This window comes from Lissotriton helveticus, chromosome 6 (genome assembly GCF_964261635.1).
Source record: "Lissotriton helveticus chromosome 6, aLisHel1.1, whole genome shotgun sequence".
In the NCBI taxonomy this organism is placed as follows: Eukaryota; Metazoa; Chordata; class Amphibia; order Caudata; family Salamandridae; genus Lissotriton; species Lissotriton helveticus.
Genome location: NC_136067.1, coordinates 846,516,357 through 846,542,614, shown reverse-complemented (window position 1 = coordinate 846,542,614; position 26,258 = coordinate 846,516,357).

Genomic DNA, 26,258 nt, shown 5'->3' with positions numbered 1-26,258 from the left:
TCCTCATCACAGTTATGACCCATGGGAACTAATGTCTTGCACTGTATGATGAGTCTCGACTCCAATCTGCGTAGACATTGCACTCCATTGCCATGTCTCTCATCATGCTTTATCATATCTAAAACACAGAAACTGAGCAAGTTGGTGTTTTGATTGTGGTGACTCTGAAAATGTCTGTCAATTTGATATGCTTTAATTCCATTTTTAATTGCCCTAAGATGTTCTAATATTCTGATTTTAGCTTTATGAATTGTACTGCCTATGTATGTTTTTCTGTATGGGCAGAACAATGCGTACACCGCAAATTCTGTGTTGCATGACGTATGCTCCTGTATCTTAAAAGGTTGCATATTTGGTGACAGTTTGACTTCTTTGCAGTTGCGGCTGTTCTTACAGGCTTTGCAATTTCTGCAAGAATAAAATCCTTGTATTCCTACCATCTTTGTTTTCACAGGTTCTACTGCTTTACATAACTGATCTTTAAGAGATTTTGCCCTTTTGAAGGTTACTTGTGGAAAAGACTCTACATATTCTGCAATATCTGGATCTGTTTTTAATATTGGACAAAATTTACCCAAGCTCTTTTTGATCATAAGTGCTTGGTTGCTTTATGTAGTGATAAAACGAGTTTTATCATTTGTCTGATCAGTCACCTTGACTTCTTTGTCTACCAGTAATGACTCCCTGGTTCTTGTAGAGACTGGCAGTTTTGCTTTATTAATGATTTTTGGTGAGTAACCCCTGGCTACAAATCTCTCTGTCATAGTCTTCTCCTCTTCCTCAAAACTTTGAGTGGTGCTGCAGTTGCGTTTAGCTCTGAGCAGTTCACCTACTGGGATATTCTGGATGAGCGAGCTTGGGTGGCAGCTGCGTGCGTACAGGAGACTGTTCCCTGCCGTGGTTTTTCTGAACAGTGTACTCGGTAATTTGGCATTCTCTATTCTCAATTTCAGGTCCAAAAATTCAAGGTTATCTTTTGCCCAATGACTTGTAAATTGTAGGTTGTAATGGTTCTCATTGAGAGATTCCACAAAGCTGATGGCTTCTGCTTCTGTCCCACCCCACACAACAAAAATATTGTCAATGTACCTTATCCACTTCACTACCTTTTCCTTGTACATAGACAGTCTGTACAAGTCAGCCAAGGTGACTGATCAGACAAATGATATAACTATAAAACTATGATCAAAAAGAGCTTGGGTACATTTTGGCCAATATTAAAAACAGATCCAGATACTGCCGAATATGTAGTCTTTTCCACAAGTAACCTTCAAAAGGGCAAAATCTCTAAAAGATCAGTTATGTAAAGCAGTAGAACCTGTGAAAACAAAGATGGTAGGAAAACAAGGATTTTATACTTGCAGAAATTGCAAAGCCTGTAAGAACAGCCGCAACTGCAAAGAAGTCAAACTGTCGCCAAATATGCAACCTTTTAAGATACAGGAGCATACGTCATGCAACACAGAATTTGCGGAGTACGCATTGTTCTGCCCATGCAGAAAAACATACATAGGCAGTACAATTCATAAAGCTAAAATCAGAATATTAGAACATCTTAGGGCAATTAAAAATGGAGATAAAACATATCCAATTGCCAGACATTTTCAGAGTCACCACAATCAAAACACCAACTTGCTCGGTTTCTGTGTTTTAGAAATGATAAAGCATGATGAGAGAGGTGGCAATAGAGCGCAATGTCTACGCAGATTGGAGTCGAGACTCATCACAGTACAAGACATTAATCCCCATGGGTCATAACTGTGATGAGGAACTTGCAGTTAATTTGGGTTAAACTATCTAGTATGACAATTTTGACAATTTATAGGCATTCAAGATTAAAGGTGTTTGCATTGTCCAGGCGTAATGATTAGCAACTTTCTGTTTAAGAAGCTAGCTCAGTTTTTCACAGAAGTAATTCGAATTGTATATATTGTCAATATTACACGTAGATGACTAATTTTTAACTGAAATTTTTAATCACTGTTGGTTTATTGGCTTTTATGTTTACTTTATATTTTGTGTATTTTTTCTAGAACATGCGAGAGACTGCGGCGTTGAAGAGAAGTTAGAGAGCAAAAGTTGTCTTCCACCTCATAGTTTCGGCAGTTTAATAAAGTTTATGTGACACAATTTCACTAGGAGTTGGGCCCACAGTGGCAATGATAGCAAGAATGGCTTAATATTTGATCCTACATAGTTTGTTTGATTATTTGGTTTGCCTAATTTGTGCCCACTTGGGCGGGATTGGAATATAGCAATGAAGCAGTCTCACACACTCGATTTTGATTGTTCACGCATGATGAAGAAAATGATATTTGAGTGGTTAATTATTCTTCTTGCCCACTGGGGCTGAATTGTCTCAACTGATATAGTGGAGATTTGTCAATAAAGTTGTGTGTCCTTAAAAAACACACATGCATGAGATAAACTGAAAATATGAGCTGCAGAACCGAATATGTTTTAACGATGTAATTTGTTACAATAGCCTAACAAAAATGTTATTTTCTTTATTGTGTCTGCCATAAATTGCCTCGGGGAATTTGTAAATAGTAAACCGCACTTTCTTCACATTTGTTTATATACGCACAACAGCGGAAGTCTGTTTTCACTGTCTTTTGTTTTGAATGTGTCACATGTTGATTTAAACCTATCACAAAGCCTCTACGATTACTCGTGAACAAGGGAAAGTATTCCCGAAACGTGTAGAGTGAATTTTGCCGACGGATTTTGCTCATTAAAAAGGCTACCTATATGCAAGTTGGTGTTCGTGGATTTACTGCTACTTGAAGGTGACGGTAATAGGAGTGTATTTCGAGGTTCGCCACCTATACACGAACCGCTGTCGAGAAGTGACTGGAGCATGGCGCTGCTCGGAGGATGCTGGGCGTAAGGAGTTTCATATATTTATATATATATATATATATATATATATATGTGAACAGAACATCTCCTCCAAAGAAAAGACTGAGGGCCACAGCAGGGGAACCAGGTGAGGCAACTTTATTTCCATTTCAGCGAATGCATTTCGGCAACAATAAGCCTTCCTCAGCGCCAGATGGTTGCAGAAGCAATGCGTGCACACGATGTCTAGAATCGTTATACCTGTACTGCCTCACAACCCATTGGTTGCTGCCTGCTCCGCCCCTCAGCAAGTACGTGGAATCACCTGCTCTGTGTCCTGTGTAGAGCAGGCGAACTACCATACCCAGAATGCAGTGTGGTTCCCAGGTAGGTATCGCCGTTTGGCGGAGCAAATCCTTGGCAGGCCGGACACTACGAAGTTTGTTAGCAGGCTGCTCTCCGCATAGAAAAAGGCACCCTCGAGTCCCCAACCGCAACAACCTCCGAGACCAGGGAGTCCAAGTAACGGGGGCAAGTGCGAAAGTTCACCTCGCCCAGTGTGGAGCCGGATAGCCCCTACACCGCTGCAAACTTCCCGGCCAGGGGCTGGGTCTCAGCAATTCCAGAAACCTGGACAAGCCCGACTTTCACCAAAGCGAAAGTACTAGCGGTTCTGAGTCCTCTTGACGTTGCGCGAGCCCCCAAAGCGTGCAACTGGAAAGCGCGCTGACAATGTGAACAGAAAATCTCCTCCAAAGAAAAGACTGAGGGCCACAGCAGGGGAACAAGGTGAGGCAACTTTATTTCTATTTCGGCGAATGCATTTCGGCTACAATAAGCCTTCCTCAGTGCCAGATGGTTGCAGGAGCAATGAGTGCACACGATGTCCAGAATCGTTATACCTGTACTGCCTCACAACCCATTGGTTGCTGCCAGCTCCGCCCCTCAGCAAGTACGAGGAATCACCTGCTCTGTGTCCTGTGTAGAGCAGGCGAACTACCATACCCAGAATGCAGTGTGGTTCCCAGGTAGCTATCGCGGTTTGGCAGAGCAAATCCTTGGCAGGCCGGACACCACGAAGTTTGTTAGCAGGCTGCTCTCCGCAAAGAAAAAGGCACCCTCAAGTCCCCAACCGCAACTACATCTGAGACCAGGGAGTCAAAGTAATGGGGGCAAGTGCGAAAGTTCACCTCGCCCTGCGAGGAGTCGGATAGCCACTACACCGCTGCAAACTTCCCAGCCAGGGGGTGGGTCTCAGCAATTCCAGAAATCTGGACAAGCCCGACTTTCACCAAAGCGAAAGAACCAGCGGTTCTGAGTCCTCTTGACGTTGCGGGGGCCCCCAAAGGGCGCCACTGGAAAACGTGCTGACAATGTGAACAGAACATCTCCTCCAAAGAAAAGACTGAGGGCCACAGCAGGGGAACAAGGTGAGGCAACTTTATTTCCATTTCGGCGAATGCCTTTCGGCTAAAATAAGCCTTCCTCAGTGCCAGTTGGTTGCAGGAGCAATGAGCACACACGATGTCCAGAATCGTTATACCTGTACTGCCTCACAACCCATTGGTTGCTGCCAGCTCCGCCCCTCAGCAAGTACGTGGAATCACCTGCTCCGTGTCCTGTGTAGAGCAGGAGAACTACCATACCCAGAATGCAGTGCGGTTCCCAGGTAGGTATCGCGGTTTGGCGGAGCCAAACCTTGGCAGGCCGGACACCACGACGTTTGTTAGCAGGATGCTCTCCCCCTAGAAAAAGGCACCCTCAAGTCCCAAACCGCATCTACCTCCGAGACCAGGGAGTCCAAGTAATGGGGGCAAGTGCGAAAGTTCATCTCGCCCAGCGAGGAGCCGGATAGCCCCTACACTGCTGCAAACTTCCCGGCCAGGGGGTGGGTCTCAGCAATTCCAGAAACCTGGACAAGCCCGACTTTCACCAAAGCGAAAGAACCAGCGGTTCTGAGTCCTCTTGACGTTGCGGGGGCCCCCAAAGCGCAACACTGGAAAACGCGCTGACAATGTGAACAGAACATCTCCTCCAAAGAAAAGACTGAGGGCCACAGCAGGGGAACAAGGTGAGGCAACTTTATTTCCATTTCGGCTAATGCATTTTGGCTACAATAAGCCTTCCTCAGCGCCAGATGGTTGCAGGAGCAATGAGCGCACACGATGTCCTGAATCGTTATACCTGTACTGCCTCACAACCCATTAGTTGCTGCCAGCTCCGCCCCTCAGCAAGTACGTGGAATCACCTTCTCTGTGTCCTGTGTATATCAGGCGAACTACCATACCCAAGAATGCAGTGTGGTTCCTAGGTATGTATCGCGGTTTGGCGGAGGAAATCCTTGGCAGGCCGGACACCACGAAGTTTGTTAGCAGGCTGCTCTCTGCATAGAAAAAGGCACCCTCAAGTCCCCAACCGCAACTACCTCCGAGACCAGGGAGTCCAAGTAATGGGAGCAAGTGCGAAAGGTCACCTCGCCCAGCGAGGAGCCTGATAGCCCCTACACTGCTGCAAACTTCCCGGCCAGGGGGTGGGTCTCAGCAATTCCAGAAACCTGGACAAGCCCGACTTTCACCAAAGCAAAAGAACCAGCGGTTCTGAGTCCTCTTGACGTTGCTGGGGCCCCCAAAGCGCGCCACTGGAAAACGCGCTGACAATCTGAACAGAACATCTCCTCCAAAGAAAAGACTGAGGGCCACATCAGGGGAACAAGGTGAGGCAACTTAATTTCCATTTCGACGAATGCCTTTTGGCTACAATAAGACTTCCTCAGTGCCAGATGGTTGCAGGAGCAATGAGCGCACACGATGTCCAGAATCTTTATATCTGTACTGCCTCACAACCCATTGGTTGCTGCCAGCTCCGCCCCTCAGCAAGTACGTGGAATCACCTGCTCTGTGTCCTGTGTGGAGCAGGTGAACTACCATACCCAGAATGCAGTGTGGTTCCCAGGTAGGTATCGCGGTTTGGCGGAGCAAATCTTTGGAAGGCAGGACACCACAAAGTTTGTTAGCAGGCTGCTCTCCGCATAGAAAAAGGCACCCTCAAGTCCCCAACCGCAACAACCTCAGAGACCAGGGAGTCCAAGTAACGGGGGCCAGTGCAAAAGTTCACCTCGCCCAGCGAGGAGCCGGATAGCCCCAACACCGCTGCAAACTTCCCGGTCGGGGGGTGGGTCTCAGCAATTCCAGAAACCTGGACAAACCCAACTTTCACCAAAGCGAAAGTACCAGCGGTTCGGAGTCCTCTTGACGTTGTGGGGGCCCCCAAAGCACGCCACTAGAAAACGCGCTGACAATGTGAACAGAACATCTCCTCCAAACAAAAGACTGAGGGCCACAGCAGGAGAACAAGGTGAGGCAACTTTATTTCCATTTCGGCTAATGCATTTCGGCTACAATAAGCCTTCCTCAGCGCCAGATGGTTGCAGGAGCAATGAGCGCACACGATGTCCAGAATCGTTATACCTGTCCTGCCTCACAACCCATTGGTTGCTGCCAGCTCCGCCCCTCAGCAAGTACATGGAATCACCTGCTCTGTGTCCTGTGTAGAGCAGGCAAACTACCATACCCAGAATGCAGTGTGGTTCCCAGGTAGGTATCGCAGTTTGGCGGAGCAAATCCTTGGCAGGCCGGACACCATGAAGTTTGTTAGCAGGCTGCTCTCCGCATAGAAAAAGGCACCCTCAAGTCCCCAACCGCAACAACCTCCGAGACCAGGGAGTCCAAGTAACGGGGGCCAGTGCGAAAGTAAACCTCGTCCAGCGAGGAGCCGGATAGCCCCTACACCACTGCAAACTTCCCGGCCAGGGGGTGCGTCTCAGCAATTCCAGTAACCTCGACAAGCCCGAATATCACCAAAGCGGAAGAACCAGCGGTTCTGAGTCCTCTTGACGTTGCGGGGGGCCCCAAAGCGCGCCACTGGAAAATGGGCTGACAATGTGAACAGAACATCTCCTCCAAAGAAAAGACTGAGAGCCACCGCAGGGGAACAAGGTGAGGCAACTTTATTTCCATTTCGGCTAATGCATTTTGGCTACAATAAGCCTTCCTCAGGGCCAGATGGTTGCAGGAGCAATGAGCGCACACGATGTCCTGAATCGTTATACCTGTACTGCCTCACAACCCATTGGTTGCTGCCAGCTCCGCCCCTCAGCAAGTACGTGGAATCACCTTCTCTGTGTCCTGTGTAGATCAGGCGAACTACCATACCCAAGAATGCAGTGTGGTTCCTAGGTAGGTATCGCGGCTCCGCTGACTTGAGAGCGGACACGAGACCTACCAGAGCGCCTCTTGGCGCTTTTCTAACCTGACGCGCGTTCTTGGCAGCGCTTTTAAAATTTACCTGTTGCTTATTTGTTTTTCTTTCATTTCCTTATCCCTTGTTCTTAAATCGATAGCGCCCTCACCTGCACTATAATTGTTTGATCCACCGCGTTTTGCGGGTCCCGGTTCCTGTGGGCTGGTTGTAGGAGCCCAGTGCTTCTGTGGCGGCCATATTGGATGAGGGGCGCGAGCTGCACGCTCTAGTGGCTCTGGCCTTGGACTCCTCATAAGGGAGGTAATTCAGGGGGCTCGTTCTTACCATTCTTGGCTCCGCTGACTTGAGAGCGGACACGAGACCTACCAGAGCGCCTCTTGGCGCTTTTCTAACCTGACGCGCGTTCTTGGCAGCGCTTTTAAAATTTACCTCTTGCTTATTTGTTTTTCTTTCATTTCCTTATCCCTTGTTCTTAAATCGATAGCGCCCTCACCTGCACTATAATTGTTTGATCCACCGCGTTTTACGGGTCCCGGTTCCTGTGGGCTGGTTGTAGGAGCCCAGTGCTTCTGTGGCGGCCATATTGGATGAGGGGCGCAAGCTGCACGCTCTAGTGGCTCTGGCCTTGGACTCCTTATAAGGGAGTCATGCTCACGCGCAGCGGTCACGCGCTGCGGTTGCGCCGGATCACCGCCGGAGTCACGCCAGAGTCCAGCCCGTCTGCGCCCGTCAGCGTCCCGGAGGCGGGCGGGGCGGCGGGCGGGGCTCCACCACCGTCTGACTCCGTCGTAGAGTCCTCTTGGCACCATTATACATCAGGTGAGCTACGCTCACTTCGCCCTCTCCCTCCCCCTCAAGGGGGCTGCCGTACCGTTTATCCTGGTCGGTTCAGGGGTAAGTGCTGCTGCCCTGGATGCGGTTGGCGTCCGAGCTGTACCGTGTTCTCTTCCCCCAATAAACTGATCGAGCATGCTGGCCATCTTTGCATGCTGCTTAATACCAGATCTCTTGCCAGACATGCGCAGGAGATTTTTGACCTTTTAGAGCTGGAAAAGCCCCTCTGTCTCATGTTAACTGAGACTTGGCTGGGGGATTTTTCTAACCCTGATGTGGCAGCGGCTATCCCTCCTGGTTACAACATCTACAGGCAGGATAGACCCAAGGGTAGGGGCGGAGGAGTGGCCCTGGTGGTGCAGGAAAGTGTGGTTTGTTCCATCTTGCCGATTGATGACATCCGGGGCTCTGAGTCCCTTGCTTTTTCCATCACCCTGGCACCTCACCAATCCTTCAAGGGTCTGTTGGTGTATAGACCACCTGGCCCTTTGGGCACTTTTTTTGAAGACTTTGAGTCTGTCCTTTCTGGGCTGGCTCTGAAAGCGGCTCAGTGCATTGTCGCTGGAGACTTCAACCTCCACATGGATATTCCATCAGACTCGGATACCATCAAACTCTTGGAGGCTACTGCCCCCTTGGGCTTAACGCCGTTTCTCGTGGGACCCACCCATGTGAAGGGGCATACCCTGGATCAGGTTTTTTCTACCATTCCCCTTGAGGTGAAGGAGATAATTCCGGTGCTGTGGTCTGATCACTGGCTGGCCAAATTTTTGGTCAAAGGCGCGATGAGACCTGTTAACATGGGGTCTCAGCAACAGCGACGCGCCCACCGGGCTTATCATTCTGTAACACCGGCAATGCTCGCGCAGGCAGCTCTTGATCACCCGTGCCCTTTTACGGGCGATCTTGAGAAGGACTTGGAAGCTCTGCAGGGCTGGCTATTGGACAGACTTAACGATCTCGCCCCAGTGATGGCCCCCCGTCCTACTTTGAAACGGGTTTCGGCCCCGTGGTTCACGGCGACACTGGCGACTGCCCGGCAGTCTTGCAGGGCGGCGGAAAGAGCTTGGCGTGCCCAATACGATTCTGAGGCTAAACTGCTTTATAAATCTGCGGTGAAGGCCTATCAACGGGACATTCGTTCCGGGAAAAGGGTCTACCTTGCTGGGAGAATAGAGGCGGCCTCTAACTCCTGCAAGGAAATCTTTTCCATTGTGAAGGAATTTACAGCTCCCCGCTCGAATGTCGCCCACGATATGCCCTTAAAGTCCTGGGCCGCGGACCTTGCCAAGTTCTTTACTGACAAGATTAAGCTTATCCAGGACTTTCTCCATCTGGTGGTGCCTGCGGGTGTAACCTGTATAAGGGAGGACCCCCACCTGGCTGTTACATCTGGCCCGTTGCTGGCAGCTTTCCCTCTCCTGTCGGCCGCTGAGTCGCTAGGACTCATGGGCGCACTCAAGTCCGGCTCGCCTCTGGACCCCTGCCCGGCAAAGTTTCTTTCTAGAATGGCGGAAGTCTTAAATCCCTTGGTCAACCCTCTACTTAATTCATCACTGAGCCAGGGCTTGGTCCCATTAGCCTGAAAACAGGCTATGGTGATCCCCCTGCTGAAAAAACCTGGCCTTGACCCGGAGGCCTTGGTCAATTATAGACCAATTTCCCTCTTGCCTGCCTTGATGAAAATTTTGGAGAAGCACATTCAAATGGTGCTCTCCAATTTTTTGGAAGGGCATGAGCTTTTGCATGCCTCCCAATCAGGCTTCCGCCCTAATCTCAGTACTGAGACAGCACTCCTGGAGGTGTCGGAAGACATCAAAGGAGTTCTGGACTCTGGAGGTAGGGCCATGCTGGTCATGATGGACCTGTCGGCGGCGTTTGACACTGTCCCCCATGATCGCCTGCTCTCGAGACTTTTCGATATAGGCCTCAGGGGGACGGTGCTCAGCTGGTTTTCTTCATTTCTAGCCGATCGCCGACAAACGGTCTGGACCCCGCCGGATTCTGCTGTGATGCCGCCACTGGGTGTTGGGGTCCCTCAGGGCTCTATTTTGAGCCCGACCCTTTTTAACATCTTTATGACCCCTTTGGCGGCACTGGCGGAGTCTTTCGGGGCCCGGATCGTGTCCTATGCAGACGACACTCAGCTCCTCTTCTCCTGTGAGAGGGGAGGAGATCTTAATGGGGAGAGCATCCGGGATTGCCTTGGGGCTGTTTTCAGATGGTTTCATTTGAGTGGCCTCAAGTGCAATCCCGAGAAGTCTGAGGTGCTCTTCTTTGGGTGTGCGTCTGACCCTGACTGGCATGGCTGGTGGCCTATTAACATGTTTCCACCTTCTTCCCCATCCGTAGTTGCCAAGAATCTGGGGGTTAAGATGGACAAGGGCTTGTCGATGAGAGCCCAGATTCTGGGAGTGACGGGCACCTGCTTCGGTCTCCTGAAGGTACTAAGAAAGTTTCTACCCTTGTTGTCGGAAGAACATCGGAAACTGACTGTGCAGGCTCTGATCGGGTCCAGGCTGGACTATGCCAACGTCCTCTACCTGGGCCTGCCGGAGTATCTGCTACAGCGCCTCCAGGTGACGCAGAACGCGGCGGCAAGAGCCATTTACGGCTTAAATAGGCGAGCTAGGGTGTCGGGCCTCTTGCAGGCCCTGCACTGGCTGCCTATTCGCAAGCGTATTATTTTTAAGACGCTGACTTTGACCTATAAGGCCCTGCACTCTGGAGGCGCAAAGTATCTCCAAAGGAGACTGTCTTTTTATCATCCGGCCCGGGCGCTTAGATCAGAGTCACAGTTTTTGGCTGTTGTGCCGCGCGTCCAAAAAGCCCGCATTGGGGGTCGCTCCTTTGGGTTGCGTGCCCCCCAGCTGTGGAACGCCCTGCCGCTGACACTTCGTGGCGCCACTAGTCTGCTGGCTTTCAGGAAAGGTCTTAAGACTTGGTTATTTACTTTATATGCTTTTCTTCTCCGTTTATTTTATCCCCTCTCTGTTTTTATTGTTGTGTTGTGTTATTCTCTGTAGGTCTCGCTGTGAAAGCGCCAGGATACTCTTTTTGAGTCGCTGCGCGCTATATAAAAGAAACGTAACATAACATAACATAACATCGCGGTTTGGTGGAGAAAATCCTTAGCAGGCCGGACACCACGAAGTTTGTTAGCAGGCTGCTCTCTGCATAGAAAAATGCACCCTCAAGTCCCCAACCGCAACTACCTCCGAGACCAGGGAGTCCAAGTAATGGGAGCAAGTGCGAAAGGTCACCTCGCCCAGCGAGGAGCCTGATAGCCCCTACACTGCTGCAAACTTCCAGGCCAGGGGGTGGGTCTTAGCAATTCCAGTACCCTGGACAAGCCCGACTTTCACCAAAGCAAAAGAACCAGCGGTTCTGAGTCCTCTTGACGTTGCGGGGGCCCCCAAAGCGCGCCACTGAAAACGCGCTGACAATGTGAACAGAACATCTCCTCCAAAGAAAAGACTGAGGGCCACAACAGGGGAGCAAGATGAGGCAAATTTATTTCCATTTCGACGAATGCATTTCGGCTACAATAAGCCTTCCTCAGCGCCAGATGGTTGCAGGAGCAATGAGCGCACACGATGTCCAGAATCGTTATACCTGTACTGCCTAACAACCCATTGGTTGCTGCAAGCTCCGCCCCTCAGCAAGTACGTGGAATCACCTGCTCTGTGTCCTGTGTAGAGCAGGCGAACTACCATACCCAGAATGCAGTGTGGTTCCCAGGTAGGTATCACGGTTTGGCGGAGCAAATCCTTGGCAGGCCGGACACCACGAAGTTTGTTAGCAGGCTACTCTCCGCATAGAAAAAGGCACCCTCAAGTCCCCAACCGCAACAACCTCCGAGACCAGGGAGTCCAAGTAACGGGGGCAAGTGCAAAAGTTCACCTCGCCCAGCGAGGAGCCGGTTAGCCCCTACATCGCTGCAAACTTCCAAGCCAGGGGGTGGGTCTCAGCAATTCCAGAAACCTGGACAAGCTCGACTTTCACCAAAGCGAATGAACCAGCGGTTCTGAGTCCTCTTGATGTTGCGGGGGCCCCAAAGCGTGCCACTGGAAAACGTACTGACAATCTGAACAGAACATCTCCTCCAAAGAAAAGACTGAGGGCCACAGCAGGGGAACAAGGTGAGGCAACTTAATTTCCATTTCTACGAATGCCTTTTGGCTACAATAAGACTTCCTCAGTGCCAGATGGTTGCAGGAGCAATGAGCGCACACGATGTCCAGAATCGTTATACCTGTACTGCCTCACAACCCATTGGTTGCTGCCAGCTCCGCCCCTCAGCAAGTACGTGGAATCACCTGCTCTGTGTCCTGTGTGGAACAGGTGAACTACCATACCCAGAATGCAGTGTGGTTCCCAGGTAGGTATCGCGGTTTGGCGAAGCAAATCTTTGGAAGGCAGGACACCACAAAGTTTGTTAGCAGGCTGCTCTCCGCATAGAAAAAGGCACCCTCAAGTCCCTAACCGCAACAACCTCAGAGACCAGGGATTCCAAGTAACGGGGGCCAGTGCGAAAGTAAACCTCGTCCAGCGAGGAGCCGGATAGCCCCTACAACACTGCAAACTTCCCGGCCAGGGGGTGCGTCTCAGCAATTCCAGTAACCTCGACAAGCCCGAATATCACCAAAGCGGAAGAACCAGCGGTTCTGAGTCCTCTTGACGTTGCGGGGGGCCCCAAAGCGCGCCACTGGAAAATGGGCTGACAATGTGAACAGAACATCTCCTCCAAAGAAAAGACTGAGAGCCAAAGCAGGGGAACAAGGTGAGGCAACTTTATTTCCATTTCGGCTAATGCATTTTGGCCACAATAAGCCTTCCTCAGCGCCAGATGGTTGCAGGAGCAATGAGCGCACACGATGTCCTGAATCGTTATACCTGTACTGCCTCACAACCCATTGGTTGCTGCCAGCTCCGCCCCTCAGCAAGTACGTGGAATCACCTTCTCTGTGTCCTGTGTAGATCAGTCGAACTACCATACCCAAGAATGCAGTGTGGTTCCTAGGTAGGTATCGCGGTTTGGCGGAGAAAATCCTTAGCAGGCCGGACACCACGAAGTTTGTTAGCAGGCTGCTCTCTGCATAGAAAAATGCACCCTCAAGTCCCCAACCGCAACTACCTCCGAGACCAGGGAGTCCAAGTAATAGGAGCAAGTGCGAAAGGTCACCTCGCCCAGCGAGGAGCCTGATAGCCCCTACACTGCTGCAAACTTCCCGGCCAGGGGGTGGGTTTTAGCAATTCCAGTACCCTGGACAAGCCCGACTTTCACCAAAGCAAAAGAACCAGCGGTTCTGAGTCCTCTTGACGTTGCGGGGGCCCCCAAAGCGCGCCACTGAAAACGCGCTGACAATGTGAACAGAACATCTCCTCTAAAGAAAAGACTGAGGGCCACAACAGGGGAACAAGATGAGGCAAATTTATTTCCATTTCGGCGAATGCATTTCGGCTACAATAAGCCTTCCTCAGCGCCAGATGGTTGCAGGAGCAATGAGCGCACACGATGTCCAGAATCGTTATACCTGTACTGCCTCACAACCCATTGGTTGCTGCCAGCTCCGCCCCATAGCAAGTACGTGGAATCACCTGCTCTGTGTCCTGTGTGGAACAGGTGAACTACCATACCCAGAATGCAGTGTGGTTCCCAGGTAGGTATCGCGGTTTGGCGAAGCAAATCTATGGAAGGCTGGACACCACAAAGTTTGTTAGCAGGCTGCTCTCCGCATAGAAAAAGGCACCCTCAAGTCCCCAACCGCAAAAACCTCAGAGACCAGGGAGTCCAAGTACCGGGGGCCAGTGCGAAAGTTAACCTCGCCCAGCGAGGAGCCGGATAGCCCCTACACCGCTGCAAACTTCCCGGTCAGGGGGTGGGTCTCAGCAATTCCAGAAACCTGGACAAACCCGACTTTCACCAAAGCGAAAGTACCAGCGGTTCTGAGTCCTCTTGACGTTGCGGGGGCCCCCAAAGCACGCCACTGGAAAACGCGCTGACAATGTGAACAGAACATCTCCTCCAAAGAAAAGACTGAGGGCCACAGCAGGAGAACAAGGTGAGGCAACTTTATTTCCATTTCGGCTAATGCATTTCGGCTACAATAAGCCTTCCTCAGCGCCAGATGGTTGCAGGAGCAATGAGCGCACACGATGTCCAGACGTTATACCTGTACTGCCTCACAACCCATTCGTTGCTGCCAGCTCCGCCCCTCAGCAAGTACATGGAATCACCTGCTCTGTGTCCTGTGTAGAGCAGGCAAACTACCATACCCAGAATGCAGTGTGGTTCCCAGGTAGGTATCGTAGTTTGGCGGAGCAAATCCTTGGCAGGCCGGACACCATGAAGTTTGTTAGCAGGCTGCTCTCCGCATAGAAAAAGGCACCCTCAAGTCCCCAACCGCAACAACCTCCGAGACCAGGGAGTCCAAGTAACGGGGGCCAGTGCGAAAGTAAACCTCGTCCAGCGAGGAGCCGGACAGCCCCTACACCACTGCAAACTTCCCGGACAGGGGTGCGTCTCAGCAATTCCAGTAACCTCGACAAGCCCGACTATCACCAAAGCAGAAGAACCAGCGGTTCTGAGTCCTCTTGACGTTGCGGGGGGCCCCAAAGCGCGCCACTGGAAAATGCGCTGACAATGTGAACAGAACATCTCCTCCAAAGAAAAGACTGAGGACCACAACAGGGGAACATGGTGAGGCAACTTTATTACCATTTTGGCGAATGCATTTCGGCTACAATAAGCCTTCTTCAGCGCCAGATGGTTGCAGGAGCAATGAGCACACACGATGTCCAGAATCGTTAAACCTGTACTGCCTCACAACCCATTGGTTGTTGCCAGCTCCGCCCCTCAGCAAGTACGAGGAAACACCTGCTCTGTGTTCTGTGTAGAGCAGGCGAACTACCATACCCAGAATGCAGTGTGGTTCCCAGGTAGGTATCTCGGTTTGGCGAAGCAAATCCTTGGCAGGCCGGACACCACGAAGTTTGTTAGCAGGCTGCTCTCCGCATAGAAAAAGGCACCCTCAAGTCCCCAACCGCAACAACCTCCGAGACCAGGGACTCCAAGTAACGGGGGCAAGTGCGAAAGTTCACCTCGCCCAGCCAAGGAGCTGGATATCCCCTACACCGCTGCAAACTTTCCGGCCAGGAGGTGGGTCTCAGCAATTCCAGAAACCTGGACAAGCCCGACTTTCACCAAAGCGAAAGAACCAGTGGTTCTGAGTCCTCTTGACGTTGGGGGGCCCCCAAAGCGCGCCACTGGAAAACGCGCTGACAATGTGAACAGAACATCTCCTCCAAAGAAAAGACTGAGGGCCACAGCAGGGGAACAAGGTGAGGCAACTTTATTTCCATTTCGGCTAATGCATTTCGGCTACAATAAGCCTTCCTCAGCGCCAGATGGTTACAGGAGCAATGAGCGCACACGATGTCCTGAATCGTTATACCTGTACTGCCTCACAACCCATTGGTTGCTGCCAGCTCCGCCCCTCAGCAAGTACATGGAATCACCTTCTCTGTGTCCTGTGTAGATCAGGCGAACTACCATACCCAGAATGCAGTGTGGTTCCCAGGTAGGTATCGCGGTTTAGCTGAGAAAATCCTCGGCAGGCCGGACACCACGAAGTTTGTTAGCAGGCTGCTCTCTGCATAGAAAAAGGCACCCTCAAGTCCCCAACCGCAACTACCTCCGAGACCAGGGAGTCCAAGTAACGGGGGTAAGTGCGAAAGTTCACCTCGCCCAGCGAGGAGCCGGACAGCCCCTACACCGCTGCAAACTTCCTGACTAGGGGGTGCGTCTCAGCAATTCCAGTAACCTCGACAAGCCCGCCTCTCACCAAAGCGGATGAACCAGCGGTTCTGAGTCCTCTTGACGTTGCGGGGGGCCCCAAAGCGCGCCACTGGAAAACGCACTGACAATGTGAACAGAACATCTCCTCCAAAGAAAAGACTGAGGGCCACAGCAGGGGAACAAGGTGAGGCAACTTTATTTCCATTTCGGCTAATGCATTTCGGTTACAATAAGCCTTCCTCAGCGCCAGATGGTTGCAGGAGCAACGAGCGCACACAATTTCCTGAATCGTTATACTTGTATTGACTCACAAGCCATTGGTTGCTGCCAGCTCCGCCCCTCAGCAAGTACGTGGAATCATCTTCTCTGTGTCCTGTGTAGATCAGGCGAACTACCATACCCAGATTGCAGTGTGGTTCCCAGGTAGGTATCGCAGTTTGGCGGAGAAAATCTTTGGCAGGCCGGACACCACGAAGTTTGTTAGCAGGCTGCTCTCTGCATAGAAAAAGGCACCCTCAAATCCCTAACCGCAACAACCTCCGAGACCAGGGAGTCCAAGTAACGGGGGCAAGTGCGAAAGTTCACCTCGCCCAGCAAGGAGCCGGACAGCCCCTACACCGTTGCAAACTTCCCGGCCAGGGGGTGGGTCTCAGCAATTTCAGAAACCTGGACAAGCCCGACTTTCACCAAAGCGAAAGTACCAGCGGTTCTGAGTCCTCTTGCCGTTGCGGGGGGCCCCAAAGCGCGCCACTGGAAAATGGGCTGACAATGTGAACAGAACATCTCCTCCAAAGAAAAGACTGAGGGCCACAACAGGGGAACAAGATGAGGCAAATTTATTTCCATTTCGGCGAATGCATTTCGGCTACAATAAGCCTTCCTCAGCGCCAGATGGTTGCAGGAGCAATGAGCGCACACGATGTCCAGAATCGTTATACCTGTACTGCCTCACAACCCATTGGTTGCTGCCAGCTCCGCCCCTCAGCAAGTACGTGGAATCACCTGCTCTGTGTCCTGTGTGGAACAGGTGAACTACCATACCCAGAATGCAGTGTGGTTCCCAGGTAGGTATCGCGGTTTGGCGAAGCAAATCTTTGGAAGGCAGGACACCACAAAGTTTGTTAGCAGGCTGCTCTCCGCATAGAAAAAGGCACCCTCAAGTCCCCAACCGCAACAACCTCAGAGACCAGGGAGTCCAAGTACCGGGGGCCAGTGCGAAAGTTAACCTCGCCCAGCGAGGAGCCGGATAGCCCCTAAACCGCTGCAAACTTCCCGGTCAGGGGGTGGGTCTCAGCAATTCCAGAAACCTGGACAAACCCGACTTTCACCAAAGCGAAAGTACCAGCGGTTCTGAGTCCTCTTGACGTTGCGGGGGCCCCCAAAGCACGCCACTGGAAAACGCGCTGACAATGTGAACAGAACATCTCCTCCAAAGAAAAGACTGAGGGCCACAGCAGGAGAACAAGGTGAGGCAACTTTATTTCCATTTCGGCTAATGCATTTCGGCTACAATAAGCCTTCCTCAGCGCCAGATGGTTGCAGGAGCAATGAGCGCACACGATGTCCAGACGTTATACCTGTACTGCCTCACAACCCATTCGTTGCTGCCAGCTCCGCCCCTCAGCAAGTACATGGAATCACCTGCTCTGTGTCCTGTGTAGAGCAGGCAAACTACCATACCCAGAATGCAGTGTGGTTCCCAGGTAGGTATCGCAGTTTGGCGGAGCAAATCCTTGGCAGGCCGGACACCATGAAGTTTGTTAGCAGGCTGCTCTCCGCATAGAAAAAGGCACCACCAAGTCCCCAACCGCAACAACCTCCGAGACCAGGGAGTCCAAGTAACGGGGGCCAGTGCGAAAGTAAACCTCGTCCAGCGAGGAGCCGGACAGCCCCTACACCACTGCAAACTTCCCGGACAGGGGGTGCGTCTCAGCAATTCCAGTAACCTCGACAAGCCCGACTATCACCAAAGCAGAAGAACCAACGGTTCTGAGTCCTCTTGACGTTGCGGGGGGCCCCAAAGCGCGCCACTGGAAAATGCGCTGACAATGTGAACAGAACATCTCCTCCAAAGAAAAGACTGAGGGCCACAACAGGGGAACATGGTGAGGCAACTTTATTACCATTTTGGCAAATGCATTTCGGCTACAATAAGCCTTCTTCAGCGCCAGATGGTTGCAGGAGCAATGAGCACACACGATGTCCAGAATCGTTAAACCTGTACTGCCTCACAACCCATTGGTTGTTGCCAGCTCCGCCCCTCAGCAAGTACGAGGAAACACCTGCTCTGTGTTCTGTGTAGAGCAGGCGAACTACCATACCCAGAATGCAGTGTGGTTCCCAGGTAGGTATCGCGGTTTGGCGAAGCAAATCCTTGGCAGGCCGGACACCACGAAGTTTGTTAGCAGGCTGCTCTCCGCATAGAAAAAGGCACCCTCAAGTCCCCAACCGCAACAACCTCCGAGACCAGGGACTCCAAGTAACGGGGGCAAGTGCGAAAGTTCACCTCGCCCAGCCAAGGAGCTGGATATCCCCTACACCGCTGCAAACTTTCCGGCCAGGAGGTAGGTCTCAGCAATTCCAGAAACCTGGACAAGCCCGACTTTCACCAAAGCGAAAGAACCAGTGGTTCTGAGTCCTCTTGACGTTGGGGGGGCCCCCAAAGCGCGCCACTGGAAAACGCGCTGACAATGTGAACAGAACATCTCCTCCAAAGAAAAGACTGAGGGCCACAGCAGGGGAACAAGGTGAGGCAACTTTATTTCCATTTCGGCTAATGCATTTCGGCTACAATAAGCCTTCCTCAGCGCCAGATGGTTACAGGAGCAATGAGCGCACACGATGTCCTGAATCGTTATACCTGTACTGCCTCACAACCCATTGGTTGCTGCCAGCTCCGCCCCTCAGCAAGTACATGGAATCACCTTCTCTGTGTCCTGTGTAGATCAGGCGAACTACCATACCCAGAATGCAGTGTGGTTCCCAGGTAGGTATCGCGGTTTAGCTGAGAAAATTCTCGGCAGGCCGGACACCACGAAGTTTGTTAGCAGGCTGCTCTCTGCATAGAAAGAGGCACCCTCAAGTCCCCAACCGCAACTACCTCCGAGACCAGGGAGTCCAAGTAACGGGGGTAAGTGCGAAAGTTCACCTCGCCCAGCGAGGAGCCGGACAGCCCCTACACCGCTGCAAACTTCCTGGCCAGGGGGTGCGTCTCAGCAATTCCAGTAACCTCGACAAGCCCGACTCTCACCAAAGCGGATGAACCAGCGGTTCTGAGTCCTCTTGACGTTGCGGGGGGCCCCAAAGCGCGCCACTGGAAAACGCACTGACAATGTGAACAGAACATCTCCTCCAAAGAAAAGACTGAGGGCCACAGCAGGGGAACAAGGTGAGGCAACTTTATTTCCATTTTGGCGAATGCATTTCGGCTACAATAAGCCTTCTTCAGCGCCAGATGGTTGCAGGAGCAATGAGCGCACACGATGTCCAGAATCGTTAAACCTGTACTGCCTCACAACCCATTGGTTGCTGCCAGCTCCGCCCCTCAGCAAGTACGTGGACTCACCTGCTCTGTGTACTGTGTAGAGCAGGCAAACTACCATACCCAGAATGCAGTGTGGTTCCCAGGTAGGTACCGCGGTTTGGCGGAGCAAATCCTTGGCAGGCCGGACACCACGAAGTTTGTAAGCAGGCTGCTCTCCGCATAGAAAAAGGCACGCTCAAGTCCCCAACCGCAACAACCTCCGAGACCAGGGACTCCAAGTAACGGGGGCAAGTGCGAAAGTTCACCTCGCCCAGCCGAGGAGCCGGAAAGCCCCTACACCGCTGCAAACTTCCCGGCCAGGAGGTGGGTCTCAGCAATTCCAGAAACCTGGACAAGCCCGACTTTCACCAAAGCGAAAGAACCAGCGGTTCTGAGTCCTCTTGACGTTGGGGGGCCCCACAGCGCGCCACTGAAAAACGCGCTGACAATGTGAACAGAACATCTCCTCCAAAGAAAAGACTGAGGGCCACAGCAGGGGAACAAGGTGAGGCAACTTTATTTCCATTTCGGCTAATGCATTTCGGTTACAATAAGCCTTCCTCAGCGCCAGATGGTTGCAGGAGCAACGAGCGCACACAATTTCCTGAATCGTTATACTTGTATTGACTCACAAGCCATTGGTTGCTGCCAGCTCCGCCCCTCAGCAAGTACGTGGAATCATCTTCTCTGTGTCCTGTGTAGATCAGGTGAACTACCATACCCAGATTGCAGTGTGGTTCCCAGGTAGGTATCGCAGTTTGGCGGAGAAAATCTTTGGCAGGCCGGACACCAAGAGGTTTGTTAGCAGGCTGCTCTCTGCATAGAAAAAGGCACCCTCAAATCCCCAACCGCAACAACCTCCGAGACCAGGGAGTCCAAGTAACGGGGGCAAGTGCGAAAGTTCACCTCGCCCAGCGAGGAGCCGGACAGCCCCTACACCGTTGCAAACTTCCCGGCCAGGGGGTGGGTCTCAGCAATTCCAGAAACCTGGACAAGCCCGACTTTCACCAAAGCGAAAGAACCAGCAGTTCTGAGTCCTCTTCACGTTGCGGGGGCCCCCAAAGTGCACCGCTGGAACACGCGCTGACAATGTGAACAGAACATCTCCTCCAAAGAAAAGACTGAGGGCCACAGCAGGGGATCAAGGTGAGGCAACTTTATTTCCATTTCGGCTAATGCATTTCGGCTACAATAAGCCTTCCTCAGCGCCAGATGGTTGCAGGAGCAATGAGCGCACACGATGTCCAGAATCGTCATACCTGTACTGCCTCACAACCCATTTTTTGCTGCCAGCTCCGCCCCTCAGCAAGTACGTGGAATCACCTTCTCTGTGTCCTGTGTAGATCAGGCGAACTACCATGCCCAGATTGCAGTGTGGTTCCCAGGTAGGTATCGCGGTTTGGCGGAGAAAATCCTTGGCAGGCCGGTCACCACGAAGTTTGTTAGCAGGCTGCTCTCTGCATAGAAAAAGGCACCCTCAAGTCCCCAACCGCAACAACCTCCGAGACCAGGGAGTCCAAGTAACGGGGCAAGTGCGAAAGTTCACCTCGCCCAGCGAGGAGCCGGACAGCCCCTACACCGCTGCAAACTTCCCGGCCAGGGGGTGGGTCTCAGCAATTCCAGAAACCTGGACAAGCCGACTTTCACCAAAGCGAAAGAACCAGTGGTTCTGAGTCCTCTTGACGTTGCGGGGGCCCCCAAAGCGCGCCACTGGAAAACACGCTGACAATGTGAACAGAACATCTCCTCCAAAGAAAAGACTGATGGCCACAGCAGGGGAACAAGGTGAGGCAACTTTATTTCCATTTTGGCGAATGCATTTTGGCTACAATAAGCCTTCCTCAGCGTCAGATGGTTGCAGGAGCAATGAGCGCACACGATGTCCATAATCATTAAACCTGTACTGCCTCACAACCCATTGGTTGCTGCCAGCTGCCCCCCTCAGCAAGTACGTGGAATCACCTGCTCTGTGTCCTGTGTAGAGCAGGCGAACTACCATACCCAGAATGCAGTGTGGTTCCCAGGTAGGTCTCGAGGTTTAGCGGAGCAAATCCTTGGCAGGCCGGACACCACGAAGTTTGTTAGCAGGCTGCTCACCGCATAGAAAAAGGCACCCTCAAGTCCCCAACCGCAACAACCTCCGAGACCAGGGAGTCAAAGTAACGGGGGCAAGTGCGAAAGTTCACCTCGCCCAGCGAGGAGCCGGATAGCCCCTACACAGCTGCAAACTTCCCGGCCAGGGGGTGGGTTTCAGCAATTCCAGAAACCTGGACAAGCCCGACTTTCACCAAAGCGAAAGAACCAGCGGTTCTCAGTCCTTTTGACGTTGCGGGGTCCCCAAAGCGCGCCACTGGAAAACGCATTGACAATGTGAACAGAACATCTCCTCCAAAGAAAAGACTGAGGGCCACAGCAGGGGAACAAGGTGAGGCAACTTTATTTATATATATATATATATATCAATAATTTAATATAAAAAAACATTCTACAATAATTGAAAACATTCAACTATAAAAAGATATTTAAACTTAAATTACCCAATACAATAAATGCAGCAGTAGAGAAAGTGTTGGATAGCAAAATAATTACATTTACTATTCCAACTCCAGTGAATGCAACGGAAGAGAAATTGTTGGATAGCGACGATGTAAAAATTAATATTGCCACTCCAAAGAGTGCCACAATAGGGAAAGCGTTGGATAGCGGAGGAGTAAAAATTACTATTCCCACTCCAGTGAGAGCAACAGTAGGGAAAGTGTTGGATAGTGGAGGGGAAAGAATTACTATTCCCACTCCATTAAGTGCAACAATAGGAAAAGTGTTGGGTAGCAGAGCGATAAAAATTACTATTTCCACTACAGTAAGAGCAACAGTAGGGAAAGTGTTGGATAGCGGAGGGGTACAAATTACTATACCCACTCCACTGAGTGCAACATGAGAATAAGTATTGGATAGCGGAGAGGCAAAAATGACTATTCAAACTCCAGTGAGTGCAACAGTAGGGAAAGTGTTGGATAGCGGAAGGGTAAAATGTACTATTCCAAATCCAGGGAGAGCAACAGTAGGGAAAGTGTTGGATAGTGGAGGAGCAAAAATTACTATACCCATTCCAAAAAGTGCAACAGTATGGAAAATGTTGGATAGTGGAGGAGTAAAAATGAATTACACAATTACCATAAAAAATTATCAATTAATGAATTTAAATTAATTAACAACAAATTATTGATTCATCAATTAAAAATAAATTGCTTCCCCCCCTTTACACCTATAAAAGCCACAACACACACCTAAAATTAATTACACAATTACCACAATTATTTACAAATTAATTAATTAAAAATAATTAACAACCAATTAATAAAGTATAAATTAAAAATAAATTACTTCCCACACTTTACACCTATAAACACCACAACACACCTAAAATTAAGTACACAATTACCTAAATAATGACTAATTAATTAATTAACTAATAATAATTTACTTAACACACTTAAGACTATAACATCTCAATTAAACAAATAAGCAATACATTTAATAAGTAATAAATAAAAATTCAACAATATCTTTAATATAACTAAATTACTTTCCACCATATTCCCCTATAAACCCACAACCCGCTACGGAACTAAAAACAAAAATTCAAATAAAAAAAAAAGTATAAATGTAATATAATTAAATTACTTCCCACCCTATTCCCCTATAAACCTACAACCTGTTACGGAACTAAAAGTGCAACATTCAATAAAAAAAAATAACTACTAAAAATGTAACACATATATTAATAAATAAAAATCATCAATATCTTTAATATAACTAAATTACTATCCACCATATTCCCCTATAAACCCACAACCCGCTACAGACCTAAAAACAAAAATTCTAATAAAAATACATTTATAAATGTAATATAATTAAATTACTTCCCACCCTATTCCCCTACAAACCTACAACCTGCTACGGAACTAAAAGTGCAAAATTCAATAAAAAAAAAAAAACTACTAAAAATGTAACACATATATTAAAAATACAAACTATTCTTATACAAAAAATACATATCACATACATATAAAATATATACTAAAATACATAACAATAATAAAAACGATATTTTTAACAACTATAATTTTGCAAACGACATTAAACAATCTGATATTTTTAAAATCGATATTACTTTAAATTAATATTCTTGACCACGATATTCTTGATGTTGATATTTCTGACCCACTATATTTATGCCTGGATATTTGTGCAACTCGATATTTATGACTCGATATTCTGTCTCTGCACCATATTTTTTCTAGTTGCGGAAAAATGGGGCCCTCCATTTCATGATGCATTTTTAAGATTATTTCATGATGTCTAAAGACCAGTCTCTTCATTTTTACCAAAGGTATCTTCATCCTTTCATCTGTCACAGGATGTAGACCATCTTGCCTTCTTCTCTCCTCCGTCCATGGACCAAGAAATCCTACAGCAATTCCTTAAATTTACACAAAACTCTCACTATTTATTGAGAAAGAAAGGCACCATTCAGAAAGGTGGACCTTTTATTTGTTACCTTTGGTTTAGGCAATAAGGATCTATGTGTTTTGATTTCTACTTTACGTCGATGAATTAGGATGGTGCTATCTCTGGCCAACTAAAGTGCTGTACTTTCTTTACCATCTAATATGCAGTAGTGTTCGAAAAGGGCAATGTTATCCTCTTGGATAGAGTTCAAAGGAGCCTCCTTGAAAGACATGTGCAGCAGCAACATGGTCCACCCCTCACTCCTTTATTACCTACTAGCAGCCCGTCCCGACCTTGTCCGGGAGCAATCAGGCTTCCCCGACCCCCGCCCGCCCCGACATTGTGCAGCAGCCCGGCCCCCCACCCGCCCCGACATTGTCAAGCAGCCCGGGCCCCCGCCCGCCCCGTCCCCCGCCCGCCCCGTCCCCGGCCTGCCCCGACCCCCGCCTGCCCCGACCCCCGCCTGCCCGGAGCCTTACCTCAGCCGCCACTTCTCCCCAGTGCTCCTCATTTCACCGCTCCGCCACTCCTCGCCGCTTACCGCTCCTCCCGCCTGGCCGCCGGTCCTCACCGTTATTCCGCCGTTCGTCACCGCTCCTTCCCCACGCCATGTCCGCTGCTCCTCCTCGCGTTCCTGGACGCTGCTCCTCCCCGTGCTCCTGACGTCAGCACGCAGGTCACGGCCGGCTCTACTTCGAAGGGACTACTTTTTTTATGTTAATTTTTTAAATAACGCATATTTTTAAACTTTATATAGCCTATGTCCATCTGCACACCCTGACGATTACAATGATGTATCGGGTGTGTGGATTGGCGGTGTGGTTCCCAAGTTTACCCGCCTCAAAGGTGCAAAGTTCTTCCTTTAAAATAGTAGTATAGATTATGAGTTAAGAATGGGAGATGTGTTCTCTTCTTCATTTGGTTCTGCAGACCTTTCAGCAGACCATTAACATAGGTTGTGGTATTTTCATTGGTTTCTAGAATATAATTCAATTGGTGTAGCATTTATTCTTGTTTCATGATTAGCTTTGATATACTCTCACTTGGTTAGGACTGAGGCTAGGAAGACGGATGAGGTAGGTAATTCCTTGTTAGCTTACTGGCAATCTTAATTACTCTGAGTCAAAGTCTTTCTTGCCACAGTCCTACATTTCCGTCCTTCCCTTGGGAAGAGAAAAAAAAGTGTGTTGATATGTTTTTTAGTTTGAGATTTTCATGAAGTTCACTTGTTCAAGTTCCACCTCCATGGCTCATTAGGCATGAATTTCCTGTGGCAGCCATATTGTTTAGGCCATGAGTGTAATTTTAAACTTGTATGAGTGAATGCTGTGCACAAAACACAAAGTGGGAGATTTACTAAGCTTTTGTACCGTGCTTGTATCACAAAAGTGTTGCAAAACGGTGCAAAATCTTTTTTTTTATTTACTTACCAGCGCTAAACTTGTTTAGCTCTGGAAATAGCGTAAAAGTAATTTGAAGCAGCACATAGCGCTTCTTTGCAATGCTTTGCGCTATGGGGCGTGCCAAGGGTGGTCCATGGGTGTCCCAAGCAATCACCCACGGTTTCTCATGCTAAACCCAATTTACTAAACACAGTAGATTGGGTTTAGCTTGAGAAAACTGGGCTCTTCTAAACTAGGCGCAAGGAAGGAGAAATGCTTTAATTGCTCCTTCCTTTTCCGATTTTGCATTCCTGCTGCACTGTGCAGCACGCATACAAAGTGGGAAAAGCTTCTCCTCGTGTCTAGGCATAGTATTTTATGCAGGAAGGGTATCCTTCCTGCACAAAAACTATGCTGGACTCACACACACACCCTAGCGCTATCGCACTAAGGTGTGTGCCAGGCGCACGGCAGCTGTAATCAGCGCCAGCGCAAGGGAAGAGAAGGAGAGAGCCACATCTCTGAAGATATGATGCTCTCCTGCTCACTCCCTCTTGCGCAATGCAGTGCAACCTCGCTGGGGCTGCGCTGCTTGAATTTTTGGGAAATCTCCACAAAGTGCTTGCTTGGTCCGGACTGTGGTGAGGAAGACTATGACTCAGAGTAATGAAGACGACTGGTAGGTAGCAGAGTCATTTGAGGACACCCAGATTCAGGCCCGGTTCTGGCGGGTGGGCTGGGTGGGCCAAGCCCACCCAAACATGAGCCTGGCCCACCCAAACAGGATCCTTGGCCCTCGCAGTGAGGGCTTGAAGGCAGGCGCGCATCGCCTTTGGGATCAAAGGGCTTCAATACTCCCCTGCTGTGTGTGTCAGCCCAGGCTGAGGGGCTCACACACACAGACAGTTTAGAGATTATCGTGGCCGCACCCGAGTACTTCACAGGTCTTTACAAGACCATTTACATGTTAATGAGGCTTGGTTTCTTTTTACACCCCTTCATCTATGCAAGGTGAAAGGCGACAAATCCTTTCTTTGACAACGGTAACCTTTGCCTACTGTCCTGCTGCGTTGATATTTATTTTTCTAAACACCACAGAAGAAAA